Source organism: Leopardus geoffroyi, chromosome B1 (genome assembly GCF_018350155.1).
Source record: "Leopardus geoffroyi isolate Oge1 chromosome B1, O.geoffroyi_Oge1_pat1.0, whole genome shotgun sequence".
NCBI lineage: Eukaryota > Metazoa > Chordata > Mammalia > Carnivora > Felidae > Leopardus > Leopardus geoffroyi.
This window is the reverse complement of record NC_059327.1, coordinates 105531602-105553839: the sequence shown is the minus strand read 5'-3', so window position 1 is coordinate 105553839 and position 22238 is coordinate 105531602.

Here is a 22238-nt window from a genome sequence, read left to right as displayed (position 1 = left end):
GACCTACATCAAGGCCAGAGAAAGAATGCATTAGCTCTAAGGAAAACTTAAAAGGACAGTCCAGAATTGCTGAGAAATGTCGCCATAAATTTAGGTCCATTAGTTGATACGAAGATACACGGGGGGGGGGGGGGGGGGGGGGTAGATGAGTGCAAAACTAAGATTTCACTGTGGTCCTAAAAAAAGAAAAAAAAAACAGCTAAATTCCTGCCAAACACTTTGTCTTCATCAAATATAGTTACTTGCATTAGCAGTGCCTCATTAATTTAGCACAGGGGCCTGAATAAGGCTTACAGCACGCATATATTAAATAAGAAAATACATAAGGAGGACAGAAAAATCTATATTAAAACACCAAATTTTCAATGACGGTTTTTAAAGCAATAAATAAATTTACTTCTAAATTAAAACTATACAATATTAAATAGAAAAAGTAAAAGTTTAAAAAGTAAGCAAACATCCAGATAGATTAAAGGTATATTTTTCTCAAAGGCCAAATTTAATCCTACTTGTGGAAAAGAGTGCTTATTGCTTCTTAAATCCACTCTCCCCTTTTACTTTAGTGACAAGAATCCAATTTTTGGATGAGCCCACTGCTGCCAAACTGTAAGATTATAGCTAGTGTGACCTTGTAACCAGATTTTAGCCAATAATACATGAATAGAAGTATTGTGTTCAACTTCCAGTAAGTATCCTTATTTGGAAAGTCATGGGCTCCTTCCTGTCATCTACGGCGTAAATGCAACAGCAATCACCTAGTGTGTCAGGGACCCCAAGCCACTCTCAAGTTCAGTGATGCACTAGCAAGACACACAAGACCCAGAAAAGCTGTGATACTCATGGTATGGCTTACAGACTAGAAACGGTAAAAGAAAAAGACTCATAGGGGAAGTCCAGCCGAAACCAGACATGAATTTCCAGATGTCCTCTCCCAGCAGAGTTTCAGAGACAGTCTTTAATTCCCCTCACAAGGTAAAACAAGTATCAAGTGTTGCCAACCAGAGATGCTCACCTGAAGGTCCGAAGCTTTTACTAGAAGTCAGTCAGATAGGGCTGCAGCACACACACATGCAACGAACTTCAGCTACTCAGTCTCCAGCTCCCACAGAACTCAAACTGATTGTGTGGCCCAGGGCCCCAGGGGAAATAAATCACATTGTAACCATAAGCTATCTGGCTTGCCCAAAGTTTCAGGAACACTCTTAATCAGGCAGGATATTCCAAAAGCCCAGAGGTTATTATCTCCAGGAGCCAGCCAAGGGCCAGTCTTTTCCTCGTAAAGTGCAGGGTTTGAGTCCCTCAAGTCAGTTAGAGTCAGCTGTTCAGTCAGCACCCCACACCTACTGAGTTGACCCTTTCCTGCACGCTCACCATGAGATGACTTTAAGAAGGAAGCTACATACAAAAAATGGGGGAAAAAGAGAGAGAAAGAGAGACAGAAGGAGCTGGGCCCATAATACCATTGGGTTGCCATTCTGGAGCTAGATCACCAACTTCCTTTCTTCATTTATATTGATAAGATATACACGTTAGTTTAAGCCACTAGTTGTCAGGACTTTTTTACCCACAGTGGAACCTAATTGAAACACCATTGGGCTCTTTTCACAGCTTTAGGCTGTTAAAGCATAAAACACCCTTTTGCTTATGAAAAAAACATTAGAACATTCATTTATTATCAAATCACAATGAAGAGATCTACTCTAAGCACTTCAGAGGACACAATTTTTATTTGTAGTAGTAATTGTTATGGTTAATTCAATAAAAGAATGGCCATATATAAATTTGGTTTTTCTACATGATACACAACAATGGGAACTGATTAACTAAATGACACAGTTGTTGGGGGATCACGTAACAGCCAGTTTATGTTCTCCTAATCTTTATTTATGCAGCTCCCCAGTCCCCAGGCCCTATTCTGACACTCTCTTTTTTCCCCTTTTATTTCCATAGCATTTGTGAATGCTATGCTCCTAAGGTTTGTATCTCTGCAAAATTCACACATTGCAATCTTAATGTCCTATGTAACAGTATTAGAAGGTGGGGCCGTTGGGAGATGCTTAAGTCATAATGGTGGAGCCCTCATGAATGGGATTAATGCCTTTATGAAAGAGGCCCCAAAGAGATCCACCATATGAAGACAAAGCAAGGAGGTGCTGGCTATGAACTAGAAAGGGGCTTTGCCCAGAAGGCAGGTACCTTGATCTTGGACTTTACAACTTCCAAAACTGGGAGCACTAAGTCTTTGTTGTTTATAAGCCACCTAGCTTGTGGTGTTTTGTTACAGTAGCCCTAACAGACTAAGACAGTGACCAAATGATACATGATCTACGTCACTCATTTATTATATATTGTCTGCCTCACTCCACCAGAATGTGGGCTCCACGAGAGGTAGGAAATTTTGCCTGTTTGTTCACAGGTGTACCCCCGTATTCAGAACAATGCCTTACATATAGTATTCACTCAAAAACATTTATTGAGTGAATGAATATTTGATAAATATTATTTTCCAATTAATAGATAATGTAGGAAGTTAAAAAGAAAGAAGCAAGAAATGTTAAGGCTCTGTTTAGTGAGAGATCATCTTAACAAATGCGTTGTAGAATTATGGGTAGCAAATTCACAGAATGCTATCATTTTCCTACTTATCTTTAGAGATTAAGAAAAGTGTTGATCTTCTCAAAGGCTGAAACAAACTGTTCACTTCGTGGCATCACACTACTTGGCAAGAAATATCTTGCAATTTTTTTGTTGCATACACAGCCAGGTAATTGAACTAAAATTTTAATTACAAAAAAATGACTTGCAAAAGGTTGAAAACAACATCACTGTGGTTTTTTTTAAATATATTTGGAAAGCTGATTCTCTCATATAAATTGCATGGTAATGGAATGACTGCAAATTCCAACACGATTTTAAAACGTTTTCCATATTGTTCTTTAATGCTAAAAAAATTTTATCATTCAAGCACTGGGATATCTTGAAAACTGAATACTTTTAACAGAAAGACAAAAATATACTTTTTTGCAAGAACACCTGTCTTTCTGGTCTAAAAACACTTCATGAAATAATAGGATGAAATGACACAATCAACCTCTTCTACAGTTAACATTTATATCTAAAACACTATAATGTGGTTTCTTCTATTTAGAAAAGTAAAATGCAGTCATACTTTCCAAATTTCTATTCCAGTATCTGAAAAAAAAAATAGAATGTGAATATAATTTAAATTTAAGTGAAGCACACAAGAGAGGATAAATAGTGAAATTGATAGAACTACAGAATGATAAAGTGAGTTGTGTGATGGGAGTAATAAATCCTCCTAGAAGGAAAGAGGAAACAAGAAAGGAATAGAAACTCTATGTTATTTACCTAACTAAAGGTTAAGAGATAATCAAAAGAGAAGGAGAAGTACCATCAGCAGACATTAGCAATCTCAAAAGGAGAAGGGGGAAAAGGGGAAGGTAGTATTTTAAGAAATAATGAAAATATATTTCTAAAAATGAAAGAAAGATGACAGAACTCAAACAGAAAAAAACAATTAATGGTGATAATATTGGATAATGTAGGAATGCCATCGCATGCATAAGAACTACTTTAAAAAATTTTTTTTTCAACGTTTATTTATTTTTTTTTGGGGGGGGACAGAGAGAGACAGAGCATGAACAGGGGAGGGGCAGAGAGAGAGGGAGACACAGAATCGGAAACAGGCTCCAGGCTCTGAGCCATCAGCCCAGAGCCCGACGCAGGGCTCGAACTCACGGACCGCGAGATCGTGACCTGGCTGAAGTCGGACGCTTAACCGACTGCGCCACCCAGGCGCCCCAAGAACTACTTTATACTACAAATAGACAAATACACTAGAGAAAGTATATTTGACCAATGAAAGGAAGCTACAAATATAAATGAAGAAGTGTAAGATTAGAATTTTCACTCTTGTATGAAGACCATAATTTATTTCACGGTATTTGCTATTTTTAAAGGCTACCTTCAGACACATTTTGTATCACTAATAAATCAACACATTTATGACATTGAAAAATTCTTTCTGACAACCTTCACATTACATGCTTCAAATTCATTCTTCTTTTCCTTGAAGTTTATAAAATTTCAACAAAACAAATAACTGCTATTTTTTCTCTTTCTTTATTTTTTTTTTTTTTTAATGTTTATCTACTTTTGAGAGACAAAGAGAGAGACAGAGGCATGAGTAGGGGAGGAGCAAATAGAGAGGGAGACACAGAATCCGAAGCAGGCTCCAGGCTCTGAACTATCAGCACAAAGCCCAACGTGGGGCTTGAACTCACAGACTGCAAGATCATGACCTGAGCTGAAGTTGGACACTTAACTGACTGAGCCACCCAGGGGCCCCAGTCTCTATCTCTCTTTCTCAGTTCGATCTGATTACATGTAACATGTAATCAGCAAGCAGGTTTCATTTCTAGGCTCCGTTAGCTAGCAGGAACTGCAGGCTTAATGCAGTAAAACTCCAATGTCTGCGAAAGACCTAATACCACATTCACCACTCCAATAAAATTATAAAATTTACTTTAAAACTTTCTGTCCACCTCTGGTGACTTTTTCCCCCCTTCCCCATAGCATAAAAAATTTACAATTCCTCCAATATGAATTTATTCTGTTTTTTTTTCTTAATAGTAAAAACATATCATTAAAAAACCTACTGTAAATAAAATTGATTTGATATTTATAAGTGAATAATTTTATTATAAAAATAATACAGGTTAAATGTATATTACTTAAAACTAAAAATAAATTTTAAAAAACTTATATTCTCATCATCCAAAGATAACTAAGTCTCATTTTGATGTGTTTTTAAACTCTTTTGATTAAAATTAATTTTTAATTACAAAATCTTAAAGTGCTTTTTCTTACTTAAAAATTTAAAAATGAACATTTTTCTTTGTCATCAAATATTCTTCTAGTTAGTTCCTCATAGAATTTCTGAGAGCTAACACATTTTGTCTGTGTTTGTGCTAATCTTTATCAGTCTGCTACTTTCCAAAATCATTACCCATATTGTTTTGAAATATCATTTATTATTACTTTCCCTGCTACTAGCATATAATTTTATAATTGCATTGCAAAAAATATCTGTCTTAGCCGTCCTTGTATTGTCCATGTTTAGACCACATTAGGAAGATTAAGCCTATTACAGTTCTTTGAACTAAACTGTAATATGGTTATATTATAATGATGCCCCTTGATGTAACTATTTCTCCTCTTCTTCTTCTTCTTCTTCTTATTATTATTATTATTATTATCATTATCATTATTACTATTATTATTATTAGCTTGTTATGGAAATTTTCAAATAGATAAAATAATGCCCTCCATGTTCCCTTCACCCCGCTTTACAATTATCAGTTCATGGCAATAATTTTTATCTATATCCTTCTCCACTACCTGTGCTGATTTTATTTTGAGGCAAATTTCTCAATGATATCATTTCCTCCTCTTTAAATATTTTAGTATAAATTCTTAAATCTTAGAACTCTTAAACACAGCCACAAAACCCTTATCACACCAAACATAATTTAATATTTATTCCTTAATATCATTTAATATCCAGCCAGTGAGCAATACACATTAATATTACTATGAATATACCTAGAAGAGACTCTCCATTCTAAGAAAGTTTTGAAGTAAAATGTAAAGCATAAAATATCATTAAGATGGAAAATCAAGGTTTAGGGAAAATACATTTTGCTTACTACTTATATGAAAAGGCACTAAGAAAATAGTATTTAAGTTTGAATTCCCATAGTGTCTCTGCTTTTGTTTGTTTAGAAAAGCTAAAACCTTCACAACATTATTGCCAAATAACAGATTTCATCGTTGTGCTTAGTACTCTAGAGTCAGACTGATTGGGCTTGAATCTGAGCCCTGCTACTTGGTTATAGGACATTAGACAAGTCACAGCTTATTTCTTCACCTATAAAAGGATTAAGGATCACCTTCCTCCCAACACTGTTGTGAAGAGTAAATGAGTTAATGCAAATAAACCATCCAGAAAAGTCCTCAATAAATGATGACTGTTATTTCTGTTTTTTTAAAAAGACAAGAGACAGTAGAGATAGTTGAACATTCTTTACTTCATGAATGAAGCACACTGAGCAACATAGTTGGAAAATTCTTATTTGCAGAGGCTTCTTAACAATACACAGAAATTTAAAAACTGATACTGATGGGTAGTCTTTAGATAATTATGCAACACCAGAACTATCCAACAATTTCACATAAATTCCAAGATTATCAAAAAAAAAAATAGCTTTTTGAAGAGCCCTAAGCAACCATCTGACCCATTTTATTGTTATATAAACTTGTTTACTTATTTTTAAATATACTATTAACAGAAAGACTTTGGATTTTATCTTGTGGTTAATAGTGTTTCCTTAAAATCTACTTGTGCCACTATAGACTGTGCCTGAACCAAAATAGCTTTCAGAAGTCAAGAGAGGAAAAAATTCGTATTCCCTTGCACTTCCAAGGAGAGAGAAGTAGCATGATCTATATCACTATGGGTGTCGTACGATTGGAGTAGCTGAATAAGTGGGTAAGATGCAATGGTGCAAATTTCAGCACAAACAAGGGGAGTTCACACTCACACATGAGTTCTTTACCAGGTGCTGTGAAAAAGACTGGGGGCATGAGGAGAGTGAGTCTTCTCAGTGATACACAAGTATAAAAACCAACCCAATCCCTAGACCCTTCTGCATACAAAGAAAAGCCTGGAAGAGGAGTGCAAATCATCTTACTCTCTGAGTCCAGACAAAGACAAAATGCCTCAGTGTGGAAGAGTACAAAGAAAAGCTATTTGTCCCTGGAGGAGGGGCAGAACATTTACTCAGGTTTGGGACTGGGCACTGATAGAAAGCTAAAATCTGCTAACACTGGGGTGCAGAAGAAAACTCTTTCCGATCCAAGATTCCAAGATCATCCACCCCCAGACACACACACACACACACACACACACACACACACACACACATGCACACAGATAAAAGGATGAATTTAGCCGTTATGAGAGGGAAAGAGAGAAATGCTGAGAAATTCTATATCTGAGTCCCAAGTACACAGGGCCTAGCTAAGACTAAATATGGACTAGGATAGGCAAGAACTCTCCATCCTAACCATGAACCTAACACTGAGTAACAAGCAATAGGAGTCTGTCATTGGAAGTGGGCAAGAGCATGAAGACAACCCCTCATTGTGGCACATGTGTGCAGGGGCTGTTTGGAGGAGAGAGTAGACCAGAAACATAAAGCACCCACGCAATACTCCACATCCAACATTAAGCACAAGGTCACAGCAGTCCGTGCATAAAAGATTCTGAAGTCTGTTGGGCACTGAATTTGGATATAGCAACAACAAAATCAAAACCCAGTTCAGCTACTGATTAAATGGCTTCGACCCCAAACTAATGGCCAGAGAAGAAGAAGGGATCACCGTTTCAAGAAGAAATAGTACTCATTATGATACACACAAAAAAAGCAAGAAAAAAAAAAAACAATCAAGTGATAAAATATTTAACAGAAAATGATTCACAAATGACCACAGTGTTACAACTAGTAAATAAAGTCTTTAAAATAACTATGTTCATTATATTAAAACCTCTAATGGTAAAGAGGACAACATTTCCATAAAACAAATGGGAAATTCTGGCAGAAAGATGGAAATAGTGAATCAAATGTAAATACTAGAACAGAAACATTATATTACAGATGAATTCTCTGGATGAGCTTTTCATCAGATTGGACAAAGCTGAGGAAACACTCAGTAAAACTGAAGGCAGGCCATTGGATTTATCCAAAGATAAAGAAAAAAATTATGCAAAATCATAACAGAGCATCTGGGAGTTGTGGGACAACAGTTGGTACAATATATGTACCATTAGGTACTAGAAGGAGAAATAGGGCAGAATAGGGCAGCAGGAATATTGGAAGACATAATGACCAGGAATTTTCAAAAGTTAATGAAAGACAACAACAAACCACAGATCTAAAAAGCTCAGAGAAATCCAAATAGGATATAATTTTTTTAAAAAATAAGACACATGATAGTTAAACTACTGAAAAACAAAGATAAAATGGAAATCATGAAGGTAAACAAATAATAAAAAAAAATTACCTACAAATAAAGTATTCAAAGGACTTCTGGTCAGCAAGAATGTAAAACCAGTCAATAATGGAAGTATTAAAGGAAAAAAAAAAGTACTAATTTCAAAACAGAGATCCTAACCCAGCAAAAATATCTTACAAAAACAAAAACAAAATAAATATTTTTTTAAACAGGCAAAGGTGATTAAATGCATTGCCAGATGTGTACTGCAAGAAATATTAAACGAAGTTCTTTAGGCAATGAGTTTGATCCCACATTAAAATTTTTGTCTATATAATGAAATAAAATGCTACAGAAATGGTAAAAAATGAGGATATGTATTTATATAAAGCCATTTTTACCTGATTTTTAAAATTTATTTTAAAAATAATTGAGTGTCTAAAATTAAAATAGTAGCAATGTTTGTGAGATTTATGCATATGTCGACATGAAACCAATGAGAAAATGATCATAAGTGGGGAACACAGAGCAAGGGAAAATGTTATACAATGAATATCTAATAACAAATTATGATAAGTGCAATGAAGGAGACGTTCAGGGTTTTTTTCAGGGGCTGTCATTTATGATTTAATTTTAAACTTTACCTCAAAAGCATGGGAAAGTTATTAAGAAATGATAAGCTAGGAGTACAACAATAAAATTGTCATTTTAAAGGGGTTAGTCTAGTTAGCCCCTAAAAAATTGCTTGATAGGGCAATGAATTCAAGAACAACTGGGAGGCTCTTATATGGATTTATTTGTTTTCCTTTTCCCAAATACTCTTTAACTTTCTTCTGCTAGGAAATTACCTGTGTGTCACCAGAGGAGTCTTGAATGACCTAGAGAGATAAAGAAGCCTCATACCTCTCTCCCCATCACCGGGGACATTGATTTTACCTCTTCAATGTCTTTCAAATAAATCAGTCTACACTGCCCCCTGTCCCCTGCATCCATTCTAGGCCAAAACCTCGTTTGTTTTTAATACTTTTGTTATACGTAGATGTATTTGCTTTGACATTTCTAATGCTCTTTATTTATATTTCCTTCTCTTTGTGAGCTTTTTTTTGTCAGACTAGCCAACTTATTTTTCCTCAGAATATGCAAAGAATCAACCCTTGATATAAGTTATCTCAAAGTCCTGCCAATTTATCCCACTAAGTATTTCTTAAGAACTTGCACTTCTCCTCATCGTCATCATTGTCACACTTGTCCAAGCTACCATCACCCTTACACGGCAGCTATGAAAGCCCCCTGACAGTGCTATGGCGGCATCTCTCCTTGACTTTCCTCCAATCCGTCCTTCACATTACAGGAAGGTGATCTACACAAGAACACACATTTTACTTTATTTCCACACCAGCTTAAAACCTTTCGGTGAGTTGCAATTATGTACTCATAGGGAAAAGGCAAACCTCTAACATGGCCTACAAAGTTTTGCCTTAGTCAACACCCCACTGGTGTCTTTTCTCCAGCCTCATTTCACCCCATGTTCCCCACTTGTTTTCCGTAATTCATCCACATTGGATTTCTTTCAGTCATTTTTACTCACGATGCTTCCTTATCTCATGGAACCTTTGCAAAGTATTTTCCTCTGCCTGGAATGCTCATCTCTGCCCACTTTGGTTAGATAATGCCTACATTTTCACTCATACTGAAGCTCAAACATTGTTCCTTCAGAGAAATCTCATATTAGGTAAATTCCCTAGAATAGTGTTTTTTGGCACCTTGTACTTCTTCCTACCGTGTGTCATAATCACAATTTTACATTTTTCGGTGGGATGATTTATTTCTGTTTCTCTGCCTCTCTAGAGGGCGAGCTCTAGGAGGACAGGCTTCCACTAACGTGGTTTCCATTTTATTGCCTGGACTTAGTAGAGGACCTGGTACACAGTGGACATGCATTAAATTTTGGTTAAATTAGTGACGATATTGACAAATCTGTGAAATTTTGTGATGAGATGGCACGGGTGATGAACACTTAGAATGTGAAGGTAAATGTTCTTCAGCTCTTGAATATCTTTCTAAATAAATTCCTCTCCCTCTTTTTCCTGATTTCTTTTTCTGGTACTCCTAACAACTTGTTACTAAATATCTTGGAATTCATTCTCTAAATTTCTCATCTTTTCCCTACAGTTTTAGATTTCCTTGTATTTTCATTACTTTCTGGGAGCTCTCTTTGATTTTATCTTTCTGGAATTTCACAATAGTTAGACTTTTTAGGTTAGCTATATATTCTAATATGTAGGCATTCTCTGATTATCCCTGTGGGTTTTCTTTAATTTTTTATGAATAAGTATTATCTCTTTTGAAGTTTTCTTCTACTCGCTGCATTGCCTGTTTTCTCTGTGTTCATTTTCTTACTTTTCATTTTTTAGTGTTTATTTTATTTATTCTGAGAGAGAGAGAATGTGTGTGCGAACGAGCAGGAGAGGGGCAGAGAGAGAGGGAGAGAGAGGATCCCAAGCAGGCTCTGCACTGTCAGCACAGAGCCCAGTGTGGGGCTCAAACTCACAAATCCATGAGATCATGACCTGATCTGAAACCAAGAGTCATCCATTTAACCAACTGAGCCACCCCAGTGTCCCCTGAGTTCATTTTCTATTGCTATGGTTTGGATGCTGGATCCATATCTCAAATGTTTATGTTTTTATTTATTTATATCGAAGAGATAATAACGGCCATATTGGAAGTTCTGTATGCATGAGTGCCTTTTATTTAGTGGAATGCAGCCAGTTTGCTTAGATATATCCAGATGTCAGCAACTATATGTCTCTTCTTGAGGAGCTATATAATTTCTTAAGGGAAGAATCTGTTGAGTAACTTTAATCTACCAGCCATGTTGTGCCAGGACACATAAGTCCAAAAGTTACAAGAGGTCTAGGTGGTTTCACCATTCAGTATGTGGGGTTTTACATAATTTTCTCTTTTGGGTATGGCATCTCTTGTTTAATTCTGCTGTGTCTGCTCTCCCTAGACTGGAGTCTCTTGGTTCAATTTTCCCAAACAAGAAACCTCCAGATTAAAGCCAAACTCAGTGAGGGACAGGTTTCTCCCTGCATGGGATAGAAGAGGGGATGAGGATGCCTAATTGACCTTTTTGGACTCCAAAGCAATCCCTTGTTTTCAGTCTTCAGTCCCTACCATTGGAAAGTTTAATTGCAATCATCATGTTAAATTTTGGAGCAAAGAAAAGAAAAGGAGGGATACCATAATTTTTAAAATTATTTTATTCTATCCTGAGATTAAAAGTGCCTTTATGATCAATAATTTCTCCCTAGTCCCATGATCACCAGCTCTATTACAACCAGTGTACATAGAAGACGTGTTCCGCATCTTCTATGACAGGACTTTGTGTTATAACTCAGCTACTTCTCTGACAGTAGAAACAATATGTGCAATTAGGTTTGAGGAAATCAAGAATTAAAGCCATTGTAGCTAGGATATTGTTTTCCCCTTGAGACTCCAGGTGGGTCATTGAGAAAAATATCAGACTAGGAAGAAAAATACCTACACAAAGTTCTACCTCTCTCAAACACTACTTCTGTATTTTTAGGCAACTCACTTAACTGCCCTAATATCAGTTTTCTGATCTTCAAAGTAATGAGATTGGATTAGTGATCTCAAAAATTAGTGACCTTTTTCTATTTCTAATATCATTAGGATTGACTGACATGACGTGATTGCACTTCGAATAGAAAAGAATAATAGATAAAAACAACTTCTGTACTTGTAGCAATACTTTAAAGAGCTTTGACTTTCTTACACTTTCAGTAATTAATTGCCAAGATTAATTACAAAGCTACCTAAAAACAAAGATATCACAACATACTCCTATTAACAGACAGAATCAAGGATATTGAACTTGTAAAAATTGAGACTTTTTAATTGCTAACCTTCTTTAAATAATAATTAGTTTAATTTATTTTTTAATACTGACAGGTCAATTGTGAAAAGCAGGGCTGGTTTCCATCTATAAATTTAGGGTAAATAACTTCTTATATTTATACAGTACTTATACCATTTCAAAGCATTTTTACATGCATTTTCCCTCTAATTGCCATAATGACATCAATGACGTCAATAGGACAGGTGCCGGTATAAAATCCTCCTTTTTTACATGGCAATATAAAGAGCCCCTTCGTGTTTTAAAGACAGTAAGTAGCAAAACTAGGACTTCTAACTTCAAGCCTGGTTTCCATATCTTGTTCTGCTTTTCCAGAAAGTCTCTAGAAGATAAGCATGCTATCCTTACACAGATATATCTGGGTGGTATATTAAAGACCAAAAGTAAGCAAAGATGATGAACTAGTAATTTTGGGGTCCAGTATCTCACCATCCTCATTCCACTATGACTTTCAGATTTCAGAAGTAATTTTCACTTCACAACCTAACTCACCAAATTCAATTATACTGTTCTGTGTTGGTAGAAGTGAAAATTATGTACATATGTCTAAACTTTGTTCTACCAAAATTGGAATACAAAGTAACATTTAGATGTACTTACTTCATCCATTCACACAAAGCTATGCATCCTCCTTTACAACTTCGCACTGTCTTAAGCCTTTAAAAAGGTCCCTAACCACTTGTTAGGTAGAATACCTCATACAGATCTATAATCCCCTCAAAAGCATTATCACAGCACTGGGTATTGTCCCTCCATGCCATCAACCACTTCCCTTCCTGGAGCTGAAGGATCACACCCCTTTGTTCCCTCAGTTACTTCCATAGGCTTCCTGAACTGTCCATGATGAATGTCAGGTGTGGCATCATCTTCATTCCAAATAGCTGTGACCCCTGTATTAAGAAGAGAGCTCTGACTTGTCCTGGGAATGAGTCATTGGGGAATATGTCCTTCCTCAGAGGCTTAAGCTGTCAATGTCACAGGGAATATTTTGATCCAGAATTCACTGAGGCAAGCAATGAATTGAAATGGATCATTTAATCCCACCTCCTGTGAGTAATTTCCAACCACAATTCAGATCCTGGAAAATCAGTCCTTTTATAATCAAATTTACAAATGTAAATTTTCATCCTGTGAGATCGCCTAACAATATAGATACTTTACTGGCTTTCATAAACTGAACTGTCTAGAAATATGACTGATAAAGTGGTCTGTTACAGCCAGGATCTGTTTCTTTCCAAGTCTCCATTCTGCTTCTGCAGAGAAAGCGCCAGCATCAGGTTCCACACAGTGACTTGCCTACAGTGATTGTCTGTGTGCTTCTAAAATGGCTGTGGGTTTATAAAATTCACATCTTCATGTCCCAGCAAAAGTTTCCTTCCATTTCACTCACTCTGTCTGGGTTATTTACCTTTCCCTCAGTGAATGTCTATTGCAAGTAATTTGGCCACTCCTGAGTTCAATTAAACCAGACTCAAATCATATTGAATTAGATGAGTATTTTTCAAATGGTAGATAATATCTCATTTGTGGACTATACACTCAACACAAAGGACTGCAAGCAATTTTTTTTTTAAGAATAGACTAATATATGGGCACCTGGGTGGCTCAGTTGGTTAAGTGCCCGACTTCAGCTCAGGTCATGATCCCATGGTTCGTGGGTTCCAGCCCTGCATTAGGCTCTGTGCTGACAGCTCAGAGCCTGGAGCTGCTTCAGATTCTGTTTCCCTTGCTCTCTGCCCCTCCCCCACTCGTGCTCTGTTTCTCTCTGTCTCAAAAATAAACAAACATAAATTAAAAAAACAGACTAATATAGAATAGAAATGCAAATGCAGACTGCATCACCACTAGTAATATTTGTTCATTGAAACTTGCTTAGTTTTATATAAATATATAGCTGTTTTGGTGGTAGTAATGTAATTTTTTTCTGTGAACTACAGTGAAAATGTTTGAAAGGTAGTACTTGGAATAAGAGAAATTTGTATCCTTCCCAGGAAAGTCATGATGTTAAATGGAGATGGGAAGTGATGCTGAGTAGAAGCCAGAAGATATATATGTACTACATGGTATTTATTTGTTACCCATTGATTTATAATCTTTCCAATATGCAAATTATTTGCTCTTTTTTCCTTTTTTACTAACTATAGCTTCCTAAGTAAGAGCAATAGCTGCTTGACAAATGTCTTCTGTGCATTTGGGAAAGCAATACTTTTTAAAGGCTATTTAAATCTTTCATCTCTGCCACCCTGAACAACAGGTATATTTCTCCATCTAACAAGCTCATTCTACTTGTGCAATGAAGTACCTTTAACTCCAAATGTTTCCTGCATGCTCGAATACCAAGTGATTTCTTAATAATTCCAGTCTTTTTTTATTCACAATGGGTATTTTAATTTTTAATCTAATGTCTTGCCTACAGCCAATCTCTGTATGGTATCTATGGGTATAAAGAAGGAATAATGTGGGGCGCCTGGGTGGCGCAGTCGGTTAAGCGTCCGACTTCAGCCAGGTCACGATCTCACGGTCCCTGAGTTCGAGCCCCGCGTCAGGCTCTGGGCTGATGGCTCGGAGCCTGGAGCCTGTTTCCGATTCTATGTCTCCCTCTCTCTCTGCCCCTCCCCCGTTCATGCTCTGTCTCTCTCTGTCCCAAAAATAAATAAACGTTGAAAAAAAAATTAAAAAAAAAAAAAAAAAAAAAAGAAGGAATAATGTAATCAGGAGGCCCAGATGCCAGCCTCACCCCCCACAACCAGTCCTACCATTATGGGCTTTCACATTCTCTGTGGCTCTATTTCATGAAATGTTAAAAAGAAGGAAGATGGTGAAGTTCACTCCTAAGAGAACTTCCATTTTTACAAGACTCATTTAGGTAACAGGAAGTTGAACAGGATTTTTCAGTTGTTAAGGGAAAAAAATGTACAGCACCTTTTCTTTCTGTGTCACCAGATCATAGCATAGTAGGAGGAAGGAAGTCTCCCAGTGGATGAACATATAGGAACCAGCTACAAAAGGCAAGGACATATCTGGCAAGAGAAAAGATACAATAGGCCAGTGAAAAAGGAACATACTCTTACCATATACTTGATCTGGGAACATTCGTTTTTCCTGCCCTGCACTGTACTCTTACCTCGATCACAAATTATCCCTGTTTTGTTGTTTTTTAATTTTCTAAACTGTTTCTCAGACCTGTCCTTATTTCCTCTTCCCAGGTGGTACTCACGTGGTCTAGGACCTAGAGTCCCAAGAGGTGATGGAGGCAGGCAGACAGAGTATGTCCCCTAGTCACCTTATAACATTTGTTGGGTTACTTAAATCCTCAGTTGTAATAAAATAGAGATAATAATAAAAAATCTCACAATCTCCTAACATAACAATGTTATGTTTATTAAATGAGTTAACAGGTATGGAATAGCTAGCACATTATCTGAGTGTTAGGTTAGGTTCTCAATAAGTGGGAGGGAATATCAAATACATGGCAAATAATGTTTAATTTCATCAGTAACAAAGATACAATACTATTTTTCACCAGATTAGTGAAGAAGAATGAGGGTGACTATGTCCAAAATTGTTTCAGGTCTGAGATATAAACGTGCAAATCCATGAATATTAAAATCTCTGGAAGAATATATTAGCTATCTCTGTTAGAAATGTGGTAATATAGGTGATATGTGCATGTTTAAAATATCTTTGATATTGCACAGAACTTATAAAATAAAATATTTGTAAAACACGCAAAAGTGAGGAGAAAGAAACTTGGAAATAAATTTTTGAAATGATTCAAGGAAGGCCATTTCCCGAATAGATTGCCCCAATGGCTCTATTCTGCTCCCAACATGATATAGTTTTTTGAATCTCATACCCACATTGTTCAAACCATTATTAAGAGCTTAATCTGAGCTTAATTAGAAAATATTTATTAATGTCTCCTCTCTGGCCAGTTCTGAGTTATGTGTTGTGATGGATATAAACCTAACAAATGTAATAGCAACCCTTAGAAAATGCATACATTATTGGGAAGACACGACTCCACAGAAGAGCAGCACAGAGAAGAAATCTAGAGATAAGGGGCAAAAAATGAAGTACAGATTATGCGATGCAGAATTAGGGGAAAAAAATCAGTATGGAGTGGGTAATTAGGAAAACATTCATTGTATCAGATGAAATCTATTGTAGACTTCTACAGAGAAACCCCTGTGTCTCCGCTGGCTTCTAAATAAAGCAAGGTATAAATTTATCATGTGTTTTCAAAATCCTCAGAAGCTTATGGAGGGAAAATAAATGAGAAAAGGGTCTTTGCAACAGCATTACAAACAGCCACTCTAATAATTTCAGGCAGTATTGTCCTCAAGTCCCCTCCAACTCTATAGCTAATAGACTATTCCTTGCAGGAACAATCCACATGGGTCACTAGACCATCTGCAGCTGTGAAGTGAGAAGCTCCTTCTGCTCCACTCCATATTGATGGCTGTCGCATGTCAGGTTCCCCAGGAAGAAAATGCTGAGACAGAGTTTAGTGTGAAAGAGTTATTTGGAAGTGATCTTAGGTTCAATATCTATGGAAGGAGGGGGAAAAAATCAGAACTCGGCAAAAGGAAAAGTTGAATATTGATGCAATCTCAATGGAGGCCTCAGACAACTCTATGGAAAGTTGTAAAGCATGAATGTAAAGCTTCAGAGTTGTTCTGAGTTAAGGAGATAAAGCCAAAATTTTATATCTCATGTAGATTAGTCATTGGATACAGGCCACCCCAGATTAAGCATGACCTTAGATGAGTTGCTTCTCAGCAGAAGCATAGAGGGATGACAGCTGAGGTTTTCCTGCTTTCAGCACTCCTAGTAACTGGGGGACTAATCTTTCAATCCTGAAGTGGAAATCTGGGTAGCATATCACAGTGACCACCACAGTAGTCTATGTCATTAATGCTGTATCACCACAATATTCCTGTGGGCCCCCCCGGCACAGGGTTTTGCTGTTCATCTCTATGCATATTCCTCCATTTTCTCATTGATCCTTCTGCTTAAAGACCCTAGGATATACCCTGTACTGAAAGAGAGGCAGGGATGTGAGAAGCCTTAGCATAAAAGTCACATTCGGGTCAGAATTCTGTTATCAAGGAATCTTCGGCCATAACTTTGTCTGTGTGTTTCTGAAATTACTTTTTCTCCATACCTATCCACTGGATGATAAAGCATAGCTCCATGTTCCCTTGGAATAACAACATGACTGTTTCTCTTAACAACCTAAGTCCATTCAAGCTACTATAACAAAATACCACAGGCTGAGTAGCTTATAGACAGCAGAACTTTATTTATCACAGTTATGAAGCTAGGAAGTCCAAGATTAGGGTACCTGTATGGTTGAGTAAGGGCCCTTTTCCTGGTTAGTGGCCAGTGCCCTTTCATTGTGTTCTTACAAGTTGGAGGGACGAGGGATCTCTGTGGAGTCTCTTTTACAAGAGACTAATCAAAAGTCCCACCTCCTAATACCATTATATTGCACATTCATGTTTCAATATATGAATTTGGAGGGAACATAAACCATGGCATCATCACATCTGACTGAAAGAGAACCCCCGGAAACAATTAAAATATGCCTTACCACTGCTATGAGGCAGTGCTTCTGCTACTATGTCATATCCTTCTTGGATCCAGAAACTTGAAAGGCCCAAGACCCTCTCCAGAGGGCATGTGGTTTCCTACTAACCCCGTCTCCACATTCCCCACCTACCCTGACAGAGAATACTCAGCAACTAAGGCTTATCCCTCCTATAACACAATCACATTCCCTTACAGCCCACCCAGGTTTCTCACATGGAATGGACAGATTTACTGTCTCTCACTCTGGATCCTGTGAGGAAACATTCCCCACATGTTTCAGCATAAATGACATCACCACAATGTGAAGGCCAACACTGCAGTTGTAAGATATTACGGCCATCCAAAGCGAAACTCCTGTACGTGGGGCTGGAAGTTCACCCCAGGGGCAGTCAAAAAGGATGCATCTCAATCTAGAAACACAACTGGAAAGCCTCTTGAAGAAGAATTAAACATCATTCATTCTGGATTTCAATGTACCAGGAGGGCAGGTGGGGAACAGATGTTAAAGAGGTTCACAGTCTAGAGGAAATAGGCCTGTAGCAAAGAAGGGAAAGGCTTAAGCTAATGTTTTTCCCAGTACTGCAAAATAACAAAAATGACTGCTTCAGAATCAGATCCAGGGTAAAAGCCCAGCCTTTTGATTAATACACTATTGTTAGTTACTTTAACTTTCAAATTCAGTTTCCCAGTTTGCAAATGGGAGAAAATGTCATTACCTTATAGAATTTTTGTAAAGATTTAATGAGAATAAATAAATTTCACTCCAATATAGTAACTGGCAGATGGTAAGCTCTCAAAAAACAGGAGCTGGGATTATCACTTCATATCAAATATGATGGGACCTGTTATCTCCAAGGAACAAGCTATATCTTGCAAACAAGAATGTTTAGATATCATCTATACTGCATCTATTTTTCTTTGTTCTTTCTCACTAATGAGTAAGATGTTTGAAAACCACAGGTGTTCTCAGTTGTGTTAAGAAAAAAGTAAAGTCAGAATTCAAGTCGATGCAAGTGGCCCAGGAGGCAAGTGCCCACTAAAAGAGGGGTATGGGGCACCTGGGTGGCAAAACTGGTTAAGCATCTGACTTTGGCTTAGGTCATGATCTCATGGGTTCATAAGCTTGAGACCCACATCAGGCTCACTGCTGTCAGCTCAGAGCCCACTTTGGATCGTCTGTCTCCCTCACTCTGCCTCTCCCCGACTCTCACTCTCTCCAAAATAAATAAACGTTAAAAAAAAAAAAAAAAAGGAGTGGCAGAGTGCCCTGTGGTCAGTCACTGCAATGAGTGTACTAGTCGTGAGAGCATGGAAATATCAAGGAAAAAGCTGGGTCCTTGGGCTTCAGATTCCTCTTCCCAGAAGATTATCAAAGGTTGCATGTTCTAGGTATCATGCATTATATTAAGGATACTGTTGTTTTCTGCAATGCCTGTATTACACAAGTAAAATACACCATAAGGCCTATTCTGAGAGAATGGAAGGCTAACATGATGAAAAGAAGTTGGCTCCCAAATGTCTACAGGGACTTGGAAGGTAACATATAAGTGAAGCGGGCTAGATGCAAGAACAGTTTGAAAGAACCTTCTATTGTTCCAGGACTGTGGTGTTCAGGACAGGAAAGCACACCCTCTGTCCTAAAGGGGGAGCATTAACAGCCTGGGAATGTGGACCAGGAACTGCTACAGCTTCCACTTTATTCAAGAGAAGACAAATACCAGGATTTTTATGGGAAATTTTCAGTGTTGGCCATTAAACTCAGTTTCATTCAATTTGTGCAAGCTCTAAATCTTATGTAGGAAGAGGAAAAAGAATGAGGTGATAAAAGTCAAAATATCAACACTCCCATAACTTCAGTTATTACTTATTTTTATTAAAACTTTTCAGTATTTTATGCACAGAGAATAATTCCTCACCAATGAAAAACTGGTTTTCTAAATAAGGGAGTTGGAACGGGCCCTGGTCCAGGACGCACCAATCTTGAACCTTTAGCAAAACTCACTGAGTGAACACAAGAAATTCTATTAGGCTTCACAGTTAATAATTTGTAATCATACTAAACTACACGTTTAATTACACAAGTGATCATTTGAAACAAAATCTTACATACTGACGCTTTTTGCTTCTTACATAAAAAATAGAGTCCTCTTGTATTTCTCCACTTCAAAATCTTTATGGTAAATCATTCATTCTCCAAATAATTGTCATTTTTCCAGAGTCAATGCCATTGAATCATGTATTCCATCTCTTCTAATTATAAACCAGAACCCAAGATCTAGGGACATAAAGTTTGTTAAATCCATTGACTCAGCTAAGTACACAACACAATAGTTCACAGTAGATGGGGGTAGGTCTGAGCCTGAAGACCATCTTCCCTACTCAGGAAATAGCAATGCTAAGGATCATGAGTCATCCTCAGGTGGTAAAATTCCAGCCAGAAGGAAATACAATATCCAAAAGAAGATAACAGACTTAAGTGGAGGCCCAAAGAAGGGGTCAAGGCACTTTGCACATGCTATTTCTTAGAGCTGCCACCATGTAAATGCTGAGCTGATTCCCATTAGGACCAATTCACTATTGGATAATTCAATATAATGACTGAAAATGAGCCCCTGGTTGTTTTTCAAGCTCTTTTCAAACAAAGTTCTAAAAATGGCAGAAAATGTTTGGTCTCTGAGAATCAGAGGGAAAGAGCTGTGTGAGAAGGATTTCTATATTTACAGAATGAGTACTACTACTTTGTGGTAATTTCACAGGCAATAATGACACTGGTGGAAAAGCCATCTGCCAGGAGAAAGATGCTGCCGAAAACTTCTTATGGAAGTACACCAGTCCTGGTACCCTAAGGCAAATTTTTGGACCCAACGTAAATGGTTTTAGAGTTTCATCCATCCTGCTGACTAGCTAGATGGAAAACATGCAGTCTTTGGGCAAGTGAAAGAAGGTTCCATGGAAGTTGTAGAAGCCATGGAACACCAGCAATGCCAACAACAGTGAGGAGATCACCACTGTTTTAATGTGGGTCTTTTCCATACCCTCCTAATCTTCCTGAATTTGGAGAATCTATTCTCATACCCTACTATTTTGTGCTCTCACTTGTTGCCTTTCTTTGGGTCCTATTTTCCTCATTCCTTCTGTACGTTTAGCTGAGTTTCAGAATAAAGTTATGGCCACAAAATAGAAACTTTTCTTTAAAAAAGTCAATTATGAGGCTGGGTGCAGCTGGGGTGAGGGTAGCAAAGCATACCATAAACAAAGACCATCAGAGAGTTCCACGTGGATGTAGAGGAGCTCAGTAGCCAGTATAGAGTTCTAAGGGAGTACAAAGAAACTAAAACACCTGACTAATTATTAAGATAGCATTAAGATTATTAAGACAGAAACCACTTACTAAAACCAGCATCCTCAAGGCATATCTGTTCTTAGAAACAAGACAAGTCTTCTTACCTTATATAGGACAATGCAAGCCTAGCAGAAAGGACCCCAGAATCCTGAACTAAGTACATAATGTATTTCAGAAACTGTCTAAAAGGATAAATTCTGTTAGATTGATGTTTTGGGGTAATGTGGACCATACAATTTTATATTTTCCAACTTCTACAAAGAAAAAAAATTCACATAAAATTACCAAATATTCAACGTTGGACACCAATTCAAACATGAGGCACTGCTCATCCTAGAGTTAGAGACTAAAGGTTGAGCTTTATAGATTGCACTTCCAGGAGCAGAAAGTAGGGAAAGTTGTTATATCAGAAAAAAAAAAGAAAAAGAACGAAAGAAAGATAGAAAGAAGAAAGAAAATCAGTAAATTATACAGAAATAGTTTACATTCCTAATATGAGGGAAAAGTGGCTTTTTAAATTATGATTAAGTAGGGGAAAACACTTATTTCTTCTCATGGCAATTAAGAATGTATAATTTGGCAAGAAAATCTAAGATATTTATTTTCTTTATAAGTTGATCAAAAATATTTTGGGGGCACTTGGGTGGCTCAGTTGGTTAAGCGTCCAGCTCTTGGTTTTGGCTCAGGTCATGATCTCACGGTTCATGAGTTTGAGTCCCGCATTGGGTTCTGTGCTGACAGTGAGGAACCTGCTTGGGATTCTCTCTCTCTGTCTATCACTCTGTCTTCCTCTCTCTACTCCTCCTGTATTACCTCTCTCTCTCTCTCAAAAATAAATAAATTTTAAACAATAAAGAAATAAAAATATTTTTAATAATAGTCATTTTGAGTGAGTGCAGTTAGATAAACACAATTGGGCAACTAAAAAGGATATTACCAACTCTAAAATTTCTCAGATTTAAAAAAGAAATATACGTGTCAATTCAAAGATAATGCCAGATTTGAAATGTGACAGACTTCCCACAGAACATGATTTATAGATTTCCTGGGGTTAGTTAAATGCACTCTGGGCATAGAATGCTCTAGAACTGAAGAAAAGTTGCACTATCAGGAGTTCTCATTCTGGTGTTAAGTCTGTCACTGTTTCCAGTCAAACAGAAGAAAATGAACATGCTCTTTTGCCCTAAATGTGAAAGACTAATTGAGTTTTCTTTGAAAATGACTGAAGCACCTTGAGATTAATTTTCCCTAAGTTTTGAATTATTTCCAGTTCCAATATGA